This window comes from Vicia villosa, unplaced genomic scaffold (assembly GCF_029867415.1).
Source record: "Vicia villosa cultivar HV-30 ecotype Madison, WI unplaced genomic scaffold, Vvil1.0 ctg.002281F_1_1, whole genome shotgun sequence".
Taxonomy (NCBI): Eukaryota; Viridiplantae; Streptophyta; class Magnoliopsida; order Fabales; family Fabaceae; genus Vicia; species Vicia villosa.
The window spans coordinates 348510-362195 of NW_026705883.1; the positions used below are offsets into that span (position 1 = coordinate 348510).

The 13686-nt window shown below is 34.2% G+C and overlaps 1 long non-coding RNA gene across 3 annotated transcripts; it reads right to left on the bottom strand.

Moving 5' to 3' along the window:
- Positions 1-279: 279 nt before the first annotated feature.
- Positions 280-2881, bottom strand: LOC131638346 (uncharacterized). 3 transcript variants are annotated; one of them, XR_009294650.1, is made up of 6 exons: positions 2125-2881; positions 1992-2060; positions 1650-1884; positions 1252-1466; positions 1050-1165; positions 280-948 (listed from the first exon to the last, which is right to left on the bottom strand). It is a non-coding gene; the product is annotated as an uncharacterized LOC131638346 (long non-coding RNA). The 3 variants fall into 3 exon arrangements; XR_009294648.1 differs by having other exon boundaries at positions 1252-1508; XR_009294649.1 differs by having other exon boundaries at positions 1550-1884.
- Positions 2882-13686: the final 10805 nt, after the last annotated feature.

Genomic DNA, 13686 nt, shown 5'->3' on the forward strand with positions numbered 1-13686 from the left:
TTACCATTATTTCTATTCAATTTCAACTTTTGTAACTTAATAGAGCTTATGACCCTTTTGATGATCAGAATAGTTATTGATATTTGTTAGTTTTGAAACAAAATCCACCATTCTTCTTTATAAATTTTTAAACTTAACAATATGTTTCAAATTTCTCAAAACATTCAATCAAAATCTTCTAGTTTCCTTAACGTAAGATCAAACGTGATTATTCTAACACACAAACAGTTCTTTTAAAATCACACAAAAGATAAGAATCTAAAAGAGATATGGAGAAAACATGGATTCATCAAGTGTAAAAATAAATAAATTACTTTTTACTCATAGATTTAACAACACAAACACACAATCAATCATATATAATTGCTATCAAATGATCAAATTGAACTGCAACAATCATGGACCGAGAGAAGGAAACGATGCAACCTAAGGGGGGTGGTGAGAAATTCCAAAGCGGTAGCAGTATAGAACTGATTCAAACTGTTCCTTTTTGTTTTGTGGTTATGATCGAACTTCCTGTTGTGAAATTATCTTGTCGCGTTGAGTGTGGCAAACGGATGGAGGTCACGGATCGGAGCGGTTTAGTCGAATGTATGTTGCAGAGGTAAGGTGGTGCAGCTAGTGGTTATCATTCATAATATTCACAGGGTCAACCTTAGAGTTTATACATAAGTATGACAAAACATTAACCTAAGTTAAGTAGACCTATTCACCAAAGCATAACACAGCTTAGTCATATTTTGCTGTTACATGATAATGACATATTTTCCTACTCTTGTTGAAAACAATCAAATATTCATTTGGTTTTTGTTAATACTTCCTCCGAAACTATGCCGAAAACTTGATAGAAAAAACTTCCTCCAACATTCATATCACCATCTTCCTTCATTGTTTAGAAACTTGTAGACTTCAACTCCATTCCATCACCTTCATTAAACTTCCAAATATCTGCAAAATAAAAACCAAACCACCTTTGTATACTCCAAAAATTCATTAAAATAGAACCGATACAGATTATAGAACACACATCAATAACATTCATTAGCGACCTGCAACATCACCGTTCACGACAATCGCAACAAAAGAGCTTCATACAAACTTATTCATCTTTCTGTGACTTTGTGAAAAGATCCATACACCGACCTACAACTCAACAACAACGATTCTGCACACAACAATTCCAATTCATCCGGACGGTTTTCTCGCATAGAGTAGAGACAAAGAGAATTGAAAGAGAAAGCGAATATGTACCTGATAAATATCATAAGAAAAACCGTCATCTCCGAACCTGCGAAGAACTCAGCAACACGCATCAACGATCCGCAACGCAGAAGCTGCATGTACTGCTTACTGGTTTTTCCTTTGAAGTACGCATCGTCTCCGAATATGTACCATTGAATTACTTCTTAATCTGGATGTACTGCTTACTGGTTTTTGATTGGTTTCATGTGACAAAGGCGGAGAAGCTGCATGGGTTGAAGAGCAGCATGAGGACCCATTTGTGAAAACTGCAGAAAAGATACAATCAAAGATGGAACCGAATATTAACCACTACTATCGTTGTCGCAGAGGTTTTCGCAGTCATGGACCTTTTTTAAAACCTCATAATCGCAAAAAGTAAGACCTATACATATGTCGTCTACGATCACCTTTCCAGATTCTACAGCCTTGATAGTGAGGTCATAGCCGGCAGCAATTCCACCAACTTAATATTGAAACAAAACATTAATCATGCTGCCGAATTAAATCAGATACAAAGCTTTGGATCAGTAGCATCGACGCGCCTCATGGATTTAAACCCTCTGCATTAGCAAGAATTTTAACACCGCTATCTGTTGTACTAACAGCAAGAAGATTTCCATGCTTATTGAACTTGTTCTGAAGCTGTTCAAGAATAGCATAAACTTTTAGTCAGTTCGTCTCTCTTGCTACTTGCTGCAAACATGTGTGTATGTGTATAAACAAAAGTAGTAAGTAATGTTGTCTCTCACCACCACGATTCTAGAATCCTCCTCCATATCTCCACATTTCTGTCCTTAATCACCATCACCGATTTCAATCTATATAAGAAAAATCAGAAAACCATACGAATATCAGTAACAAACTTCCATAACAGAAACTCACCTCATAACACCTTCAATCTTGAATCGATTCTCTTCCATTCTCCACCAATCTTCAATCATTATAACAAACACTTGGTGGCCTATTAATTGATTCGAAAAATAAAACTAAATTAAGCAACATTAATACACCTAAATCAGATTTGAATGGAGAAAATAAAGCAGAAAGTTTGTGAGTGAAAAAGAGAGATTAAAAAGAAAATAGCATAAACTCAGAAAGATCTCACCCAGCTTTGCCGATTCAGAGTTGTTTCAACTCAACATTCATCATCAAACATTCAAAACCGAACACCACATGTTCAAACGCGAATGAAACCTCTCAGCAACATCATCAAACCGTGTTCATCGCACAACACACAAAAACAACAACATACAAAAATGAAAGCAGAAGCCAATCGAAATCGCGGACACACTGAAGAACATGAATGGAGGCGGAAGAACATGAATCAATCGTGAAAGGAGAAGAAGAATAATGGGGCTGCACTAACATTCTTTTAGAAAACATGGAAAGAAGAAGAAAGAAAGTGACAGATAAATATGCAAGGCATTATAACAGGTCATTATTGCTGCAAGCAGTTTGGAACGTGGATGGCCAGAGAAAGTAAAGAATATGTAACTGTAAGATCATGAGAGGTTGAGATGTTTAAACTTCCACCCTTAGAACTGCCGCAGCAAACAATAACGAGGGAATGATGTGGAATTTTGTGAGAGTGAGGTGCTAATGTGGAAGGCCATATGATGAGAAAATGGGAGACTCTTCTTATATGATAGATTAGAATCAATCCATAAATTTAGGATAATATTTATTATATGCATAAATCAAGGTTTTAGGTGTTACTTTATGTGGAAGTGAGTTAATAAGTGTGTGACGTCAATTGTGATATTCAAGTAAATTACAAACTTATGAAATATACCCAACTTATCATTTTCCCTAAAAAAAGTTTAAGAAAAAATAAAACATACATGGTTTTCAACTCTTCATCATAAAATCTCAGCAACCTAGGGTTTTAAATTAGACATGGTTTTCAAATAGTGTTCAAATTTGCAATGTTTGTTTTATGAATCAAAGGATTTATAGATAATTTAATCAACATTTAAAAAAAATTATCATTGTCTGACAAGTATATACCACTCAATAGGTGTGAGTGTTTTGCATAGGTTATGGATAGAATTTCACATAGACTCAAATTGATTTACATGTAAATAAGTTTTACACAATGGATCACTAACTTCTTATGTTGAGACATGGTTGGGCTTAGAAATAAATAATTGATTTTCTAAGAATTAAAAAGCCTTAAATTCTAAGAGAGCAAACATTATTCAAAATCAATTTCATTCACATTCTTTTTTCTTTTCAGTTCAATGCCTATTTTGCAACAATTTTTCATCATTCTTTTTACTTTTGATTATTTTATTATTCTTGACATTATTTTATTTTTATTTTTGTCAAATTTCAACATTATATGGTTCATGAATCATCCTTCTTGTTTACCAATTCACAATTACGCTTTTCTTCTGCCCAACTTGTTCATTACCTAACACAAAATAAATTATCTCTTAATCCTAAAGATAAAGGGACATGATTTGTTTTTCTTTTAGTCTCAGGATTATATTTTTCAAAATAATAAAATTTTCAATTTTTAGCTCAAAGGAGTTACAAGGGATTACTCGCTAACATGTAGGATTTATGATCAAGTGACTTTTCACCACTACAAAAAGACCTTTCGTAACATATTATTACAACGGTCTTCATGTTAACCATGATAATAACTCGGTTACGTGTGTCTGAAGTTTTTAATTATTTATTAAAATAATTTTAATCATGGTCCTATAACTCGGCCGTTGTGGCATACTAAAGTTTACTTGCTTCGATTTCCAGCACCAACAATTTTTTCTTCTTTTCGTTATAAAAAGGGGTTGTCAGTATAATCTTATAAATATATTAAAATAAAAATAATTATCACCACGGTTAATTATTGAAACCGTTGTAACTAGTTCTTACTTATTATCACAATTTTTGTTAACAACCGTGATGATAAGTTTTACACATATCTATATAATTGAAGTTGTTAAGCATCAGGATAGAATATCAGTAACTCTCAAAATAAAACTCTAACATCTCTCTCTTCCACATGTAGCAAATTTGTCCTCATAAACTTATTCAAACTTAGAGGTAATCAAGTTCGTACGCTTTATCTTTATTCTTCTTCTTCATAAGCTTTCTTCCATTTGTCTCAAAACAAAATCCTAACATCTCTCTCTTCCACGTAGCGAACTCGTCCTCATAAGCTTCTTCAAACATAAAGGTAATCAAATTCTCCCATCTTCATTGTTCTTGTTACTGTCATGGTGTTTATGTTTCAAAACCTTATCCAAATGTGATTGTAGCTTATGTTTCAAACTTTTTTACTTGTAGCAAAAGTGAATGAAGAAAATTACCTTTAAAAAGTGTATACTTTGGCTATGGTTTGTATTGCTATGAAGAAAAAATACAAGAAGTATGAAGCTATTGTGTAAACTTCATCTGCCTTGTATTTTTTTCATAGCAACATAAAATAGATGAAATTCAACATTAATTCCTCAAATATTTTCAATAAAAGGTATGTTCATGAAGCATTTTATGTTGTATTGTGTTATTGTATGTTGTTGTAAGTTGTTAGTGTTTTGTTGTTAAAAGGTATGTTGTTGTTATGTTGTTGATTCCATGTTGTTGTTGATTAATATTCTCAGGACAAGAACAAAAATTTGCTAAGTCACTAGAAAAAAATTTCTTGTGACTTAAATATGACCTAAATAAATTGATGTTGTTGTGTTTCGAACCCATGATATATATATATATATATATATATATATATATATATATATATATATATATATATATATATATATATATATATATATATATATATATCACAACAGTTGTTCAGTGTAACTGTTGTGATAGGTAGCGCGCTACATAACTTATTATCACGGTTGTGTGACTGTGGTGGAAAGCACCAGACATACAACCACCCCTTACCTCACAATAGTTGATCAGACGTTGTGGTATCAATTTTCCAACCGTTGTGATATGATCTTTTTGTAGTAATGTTCACTCAAAAATCAAACTAATTCCGGAATCATATCCATAGTTTTAAACAAGTTCTAAAATAAATATATATTAAGTCAAAATAATATTAGGTCATGCAATTCAAATTTCTCAAAGTATTTAATTGAACAAATGGAAAGTCACACACATCCCACTATGAAGACTTACAGTGACTAATTAATGGCTAACAATTTCAAGGAATAAGTGAATGCATACTTTAACATCAATTAATTCAAAGTCATGCTTATATTCAAGAATAACCATGATTTTAACCTTAGAATAAAGCCTTTGACAAAGAAAACATTATACTTCATACAAGTTTTTATAATCAAAACGTAAGTCAGGAGATCATGGATGGAAAAATATCTCCAACCATTTTGATAATTTATCAATCGATTCTATGGTCGAGGGTACATATGTAGAGTGTGTAACCTCACACTTCCTCATCTCATGAAAAAACATGTCCACGTAAGAATTTATAATGGCATGTGATCCGCTGTCGCACGCGGATCAAAAACGAGTTATTTTGAAAATACCGTAGATAGCGACAAGTGACTCGAGTATTGTATCACAAGGATACTTGTGTTATATTAACTGAACAAAATCAATTTAGGGGGGTTGATTGGTTTAGAATCGAATTGACAAAAGTCGAAATGAGTGATTATTGAAATAAGTGATTTTAACAGGTTAATCTACCGGTTCTACTTCCAACTTATCATCGGTTATTACAATTTCAATTCCCCTAAGCGGTACCAATTCCTATTCGATTGCAATATTGATGAAATAAGCGTCGATAATACTACACGAGTTTTGATCCTAATTACCGAATAAGGAAACGGTTCACCGAATTAAGCAAACAGTTATCGATAGCTCGAATTAACGAAGAAGCTAAGTTTAAGCGCGATTAAAGTAAGGAACACGCATCAATCGAATTAAATCCAATACATTCTATAAGAACGAATTAAGAAAATGAAATTATAGAACAATTTGGAAAGGAACTAAATTAAATTGAAAGTAATAATAACCTCAAAGTTTTGTGGAATTCGAATTCGGTAGATTGCCCCTTTGGATTAGTTCTCCATTGCAAAAATTGTAAAAGCAAAAGTTTTTCTTCGTGAATAGTATAATGTGAACAGTACCGCGGCTGCTAGGTCTTAGGGAAAAATAACACAACACGTTTATGACCCAACTGGGTCAAATTACAAAACCTAGGCCCACTACTAACGACCCAAAACAGAAAATAAACTAGTGCTTCAGCTTCAAACGCAAATATGGAAAATATGCGTTCCAAATCTGACTTCGACTCCAACACGAGAATTGTAGCTCTTTCTCTTAGCTTTCCGACGATTACTAGAACGCGTCGATCGAATTCCCGGAGCTCCAGTTATGATTGTTTTCGTGCAGACTGTTAAATCTGAAAATAAAGTGCGAAAATTAAATAAGTGTAAAAATAATTTAAATTATAAAAACACATTAAAAGGGAAAAATAACCAAACTAAAACATGGAAATGTAAAAGTAAAAACATTGAGAAATGTGCATCAAAATGCACTGATCAAATTATCCCACACTTGAACTTTTGCACTCCGAGCAAAATTAAAAATTCTAAACAAAGAAACTTCAAACAAAAATGAAACAGAGAATGCGAACTCAATAGTTCTCAGGACACAAGATGCAAACACACTTCTAAGTCTAAGCTTCAAGACATGGCATTAGTGAGAAATTCAACTGTGACATTCAAAGAAAGTATGAAAAACAGATTACCAAAAGGTACATCAAAAGTATCAAGATCCTCACAAGATAAATTGTATCCACTCAACTCTCAAGTGTTTAGGTTACTGTATACACTCAAAGCACAACATGAAAGTTAGTACTACCATAAGCTTGAAAAGACTCTAACATCCACTATTTACTTGCACACAAAGATCAAAAGGACTTTTATTTGGTTGTAACTTGGCAAAGGTAATGGTGAGATAAATCCTAAGGGGGTCCTAAGTTAAAATTCAAAGAGCTAAAAGAGGATTGAAGAAATTGCGAGAATTGAACTACAAAACATCTCAAAAGGAAATTCTATTGAACAACAAACTTACAACTTAATTCTCTTCTCTTTTTTTTTCAGAAGGAGTAAGATTGACAACCTTATCTATTTTTTTTGTTTTGTTTTTTTTTTCTTTGTTTGTTTTTTCTTTTCTTTTTTTTCTTTTCTTTTTTCTTTCTACCAACATCATAGCAACGTCATTATAAACATATTATTCAACCCCACACAACTCCATACAAGGCTCTTCTAACCCCTTGAATAGGGTGATACATTTTTTTTTACTTTTCGGCTTGTAATGAGTTTTAAACACAAAAAAGGACAATAGGCTCAAAGGGGTTTCCAAACAAGGGGATACTATTATTAAGGTTGGCTTTTTGGCTAACTGGTTAGAAATAAAACAAACTAACACGCCTTTATCATTTTAGTGTGCACAAGTAAACAAAAAGTTTCAACAAGAGTCAATCCAAGTTCTAGAGACTAACAAACATGAGTGAAATCACACAAGAAAGAAAAGAACATGAGTAAACATCATCAAAACTAGAAAAAGATGGAAAATTGACAACTGCAAACAAATCATTATAAGTGTCATCAACAACTTCAGAATCAAGTTTAGGAATGGACTTAACCACCTCTTTATTTTTTTCTGTTGCTGATTCAACCGGTTCAACACTCTTTTCGAAACTCAAGGAAATCACACTTACATTAGGACATTTTGGATTCACTACTATTTGGGCAAGTAGTTGGTTTGATCCTTGAGCTTGCATGGAATTCATTGAAGTTACAAGTTGTCCAACCAGTGTCTGCAAATTCTGAATAATAGAATCTGTTTGTTGCTGAAATTGGAGATTATTCATAGCCATTTGCTTGACAAGGTCCTCTAGTGACGGTCCGGAAGATGCAAAAGTGGTAACTTGGGGAGGGAAGAATCTTTCTAAGAGCACTTTTTTGAGATCATTCCAGCTTGTAATAGAATTCGGCTCAAGGTAGTATAACCAATCTTTTGCAGCACCTTGAAGTGAGAACGAGAAGACTCTCAGCTTGATATGGTGTTCTGTTATTCCTTTAGGTATCAATGGTGTAGAACAAACAATCTGGAATTCCTTCAGATGCTTATGTGGATCCTCACCTGCAAGACCACTAAACCTTGGCAACAAGTGTATTAAACCAGATTTCAATTCAAAGGGAACAACAACATCAGCATATTCAATACATAAACCATTATAATTAACATCAATAGCAGCTAGCTGCCTTAGTGTTCTTTGATCAACCATGTTATCAAAATCAAGTTTAGAATCAGAATCAATTAAGCAATGCAACAACAAATGCGAAAATGCCAACAATGTCCGATAACAGCCATAAATAAATAGAATGAAGGAACACGATTAAAATAAGTTCAAAAAAATATAAAAACACGAAATTTCATCTAATTAGATGAAATAAGAATTTTGAGAATTTTTTTGGATTTTTTCGAAACTTCAAAAACAGTAAAAAAATTAATTAGAAATAAAAAAAAAGGAATTTGGCGATTTGGGGTCGAATTCCTTACTCTTCTAGAGTAGAGGAGTATTGATCGCACGAGTTTTCTACTCCCAGTGGGAAAAGGTTTTTTACAACAGAACACAATTTTTCCAAAAACCGAATTTTTCGACTCTAAACGCAGATTGGCCAAAATCGTGAGGAAACTACGGTCTAAACGCGAGAACACTAAACCTATAACTCTAATATCAGTTAATAACGACAAGAATCCCAGGCAACGGCGCCAATTTTGATCCGATGTCGTGCGCGGATCAAAAACGAGTTATTTTGAAAAGACCGTAGATAGCGACAAGTGACTCGAGTATCGTATCGCAAGGATTCTTGTGTTATATTAACTGAACAAAATCAATTTAGGGGGTTTTGGTTGGTTTAGAATCGAATTGATAAAAGTCGAAATGAGTGATTATTGAAATAAGTGATTTTAACAGGTTAATCTACCAGTTCTACTTCCAACTTATCATCGGTTATTACAATTTCAATTCCCCTAAGCGATACCAATTCCTATTCGATTGCAATATTGATGAAACAAGCGTCGACAATACTACACGAGTTATGATCCTAATCACCGAATTAAGCAAACAGTTCACCGAATTAAGCAAACGGTTATCGATAGCGCGAATTAACGAAGAAGCTAAGTTTAAGCGCGATTAAAGCAAGGAACACGCATCAATCGAATTAAATCCAATACATTCTATAAGAACGAATTAAGCAAACGAAATTATAGAACAATTTGGAAAGGAACTAAATTAAATTGAAAGTAATAATAACCTCAAAGTTTTGTGGAATTCGAATTCGGTAGATTGCCCCTTTGGATTAGTTCTCCATTGCAAAAATCGTAAAAGCAAAAGTTTTTCTTCGTGAATAGTGTAATGTGAAGAGTATCGTGGCTGCTAGGTCTTAGGAAAAAATAACACAACCCGTTTATGACCCAACTGGGTCAAATTACAAAACCCAGGCCCACTACTAACGACCCAAAACAAAAAATAAACTAGTGCTGCAGCTTCAAACGCAAATATGACAAATATGCGTTCCAAATCTGACTTTGACTCCAACACGAGAATTGTAGCTCTTTCTCTTAGCTTTCCGACGATTACTAGAACGCGTCGATCGGATTCCCGGAGCTCCAATTATGATTGTTTCCGTGCAGACTGTTAAAGCTGAAAATAAAGTGCGAAAATTAAATTAGTGTAAAAATAATTTAAATTATAAAAACACATTAAAAGTGAAAAATAACCAAACTAAAACATGGAAATGTAAAAGTAAAAACATTGAGAAATGTGCATCAAAATGCACCGATCAGCATGGTTAATGTTGTCATACCCCAAATTTGTCCTACCCTTTAATTTCTAACTGGCTTAGGCTTTGCACTTCATGTACATACCTTCCATTAGGTCATCTAACTCATCATGCATCATTAATCAATAAATATGGCATTGGGATCAAAGACGTTGAAGAACTAGGGTTTACTATACTTCAGGAAAAATTCAAGTTTGTTTCTCTTACTAATCATGATTGAGGAGGTTAAGGTTTTGATACTTCTTTACCAAATTAACAAATTCCCATATGAGAGCTTCATTGGGACGATTTTGGTTTATTCTCGGATCAATTGAAGTTTGGGTTACAAGATATGGCGGCATGGTATTCTTATCTTTATCCCCTCCAGGTGGTCAATTCAAGATTCATCTCAGTTAACTTATTAGACTTTCATCATCGCGCATTTGAAAAGAAAAAGTTAAAGTACACCTAAAGGTGGATTTAAGGTGCATGAAGACAATGGTTGGTATCAAAGGTTTATTCCCATTTCTATTCCATTCAAGCATCCATCATCCAAATTCTATCCAAAACAACACTTATACATAACCGAAGTTGAGATCATTCCAAACTCCATCCATTCTTTAACTACAAAAAATCACATTACAAAAGTCCACATCATTCACAATTTCAAGCTCAAGATACACTATCTTATATTACAAAAAATTTGTATATTACATCTCAAAGAAACTACAAAAGTTTACATTCAAAGCCAACAAATGTCCTAAAAGCCTACTGTTTCTAAGTCTTCAACTACATCACTTCCCATCACCTTTGCTCCTCATGCCCATGCTCCATCCAATTTGCAATGTCAGGTTACCATGCTTCATCCTATCCTCATTTCCTTTTGGCCACCCTCCAATCGTGAGAATTCAAATTCCTTCATTATGGTGATTCATCTCCGCCAACGAGCGCCTTCATAATATGTCCTCTTGCCATCATATACCTACACGGGCTACCTGCAAAACCAGTAGAGAAATAAACAGAAAAACCAAATTCAAAAATATTCAAAACAAACCATGACCAGTTGCAAGTTCAGTCAACCATATCATTACCACATACAAACCTATACAAAAACATTCAATCACCATAAAGCCATTCTATCCATACATATACATCTCTGCCAAGATTCTGCAACCTTCATCCATGAATCAACATCCCTGCATATAAAAGAAAGACCAAGTCAGTCCCATTAAATCAAATATCAAACAGCAGCCATGTACTTCACAAAATAATGCAATCCACATCAGTTTCAAACCTTGTCCATCCATGATTCCAATCAATTCAGCTCCCTTTGCTATGCCAACACAGAAGAGGAAGAACCAAAGCAAATTCAAACCAAATAACCTGCATATCACACAAAAATACACACTTAAATTCCTGTCCCCCACCATTAATCTCATGTAGTTTCAATTCAAAACGGTTTTATCTAAATCCAGTTTCGGTTTCGTCTGAACCTTAGCAATAACCTAGACCTCTAAATAATAGTTCAATACCACCTTCATGCTATGCCAAATTGCTCCTACCAAAATAAACTACCTGCATATATACACAAAAATACCAAAACAAAATTCTACACACTAAACCATTCATCTACACAATCATCAAACTAGTTCAGCTATCACACACCAACAAATGCCATGCTGGCAGCCTGCATAATAAACCACATATTCAAAGCTTACCCCATACATACATTACAAATAAAACCCTCTAACTGTCAAAACTGACCTACTGCTTATAGCTGCTTTTCCACCATTTTAGAAAAAAGAAGTAAACCTTATTTCTTATCTGAACCTGGGGTTTAATTGTTCTTACTGCTACTAATCATAACCTTACTAACTATAACTAACTGTCAACCACTAACTAACTTTCAGTTTCCTCACAAAACTAACCCTCAACTTTATAACCCTTCAACCAACATGTAACCAACTTTCAAACAGCAATAACTAACCTATCATTTTGTAACTAACCTTTTCCAACTACCAAACAGAATTCTCAAACAGAAAAACATGTAACTACTTTCCTAACTAACATAACCACCAAATCAGAACTCTAACCCCCTGCATAAACCAAAGCAGAATTACCCACCACCACATAACCTCTTTCCAACCTCTCTAACCGTTTCTTAACAACCCTAACTAACTTCCTAACCTCCTGGTGATCAACTAACAGAATCAGAACCAACTTCCCATAACCCCTAACCATTTCTAACAGAGTTAAACTAACAGAAGGCAACAGAATCAATAACAGAAAAGAAAGAGAAATCAGACAAGAGACTAACCTTGGGAACCTCTATATAACAGTTCATTCTTCATCTCTGAGCTCTCTCTCGATTCTCTCTTCATTTTCCTCGCCATCTTCATCCTTCTCCACCATTTGTTCATTCCATCACCATCAACTCTTCTTATCTCTTCATCATCTTCAATTCTCTTCCTTCACTCTCTGAATTCAGATTCTTCACTCATCACCATTTTTTTCCACGATCTTCAATACTCTTTCAATCTTCAACCTTCAAAAATCATTGCCAGAACGACTCAATCTCGTCCCCATCTTCTCCAATCATCGCAACGACCTCAACAACGCAACATCATCATCATCTCCATCTCTCTGCATCACGCAGCGACAACACCAACGCTTCACCATTGATAGCACACCAGCTCGGAAAAAAAAACGATACAAGAATCAGAGAGGAGAGATTAACAAAAGAAACGGAACGAACCAAAAGGTCTCAAACTTCACCTTATCATCATCTTCGTCTTCAACAGCAACACACAATTTCATCCTCATCATCAAGTCCACAACTGGTTCATCATTCTTCGAGCTTCAATAATCTCTCGACTCAATTTCCCCTTTATTCAACCATCTTTACTCTCATCATCATCATCATTATCCTCGGATTTATACAACAACTCAGAAGAGTGCATCCGCGTGAGAAATGAGTGATTGAGATAGGGAAATTCGAGAGCGATTGAAAGCTGAGACGGAGAAGCTTCGGAGTTGCGCCGGAGGACCATCGCCGCCGATTGAATTCGTCGAAAAAGAGGAAGAGGAACGAAGAGGTTACCCTAATTCCTCTTGCTGTTTATTTTAATTTCTTTTCTTATTTTATTTTATTGAATAAAAAATCTGAATACAATATGGATCATGGATCAAATTCTTAGGCCACACAAGTTCATCCCCTTTGCCCAATGCACTTCTTTTTTGGCTGAAGAGAAAATCTGAACAAAAAACTATACTCTCTGGGCTCAACCTCCCGGGCCTTGCGCCTGTTCCATGCATGCACCTCTACTTTAATTTTGCACCCCCCTGTGTACATATCTTCTTGTTAGATATAGGTTCTTTTCCATAGAGTTTTGTATGCTATTTTTAGGTGATAAAACCTTTAATATTTTGTTAGATTGTTAGGATAATTTTTGACATTTGAGTTCTTTTATAAAACCCATAAAAATAGTAGTTCTTAGTTTCATGTTTGTACTAATGGTTGAGTCGTTTTGTGCTATTTCATGGTCACTTTTGTATAATGTTTGTGTGATTTTATTGCTTGTATTTTTGGCCTTATTTTAGGCCTATTTTGTTTTAATGCTCCTTTTAGAAT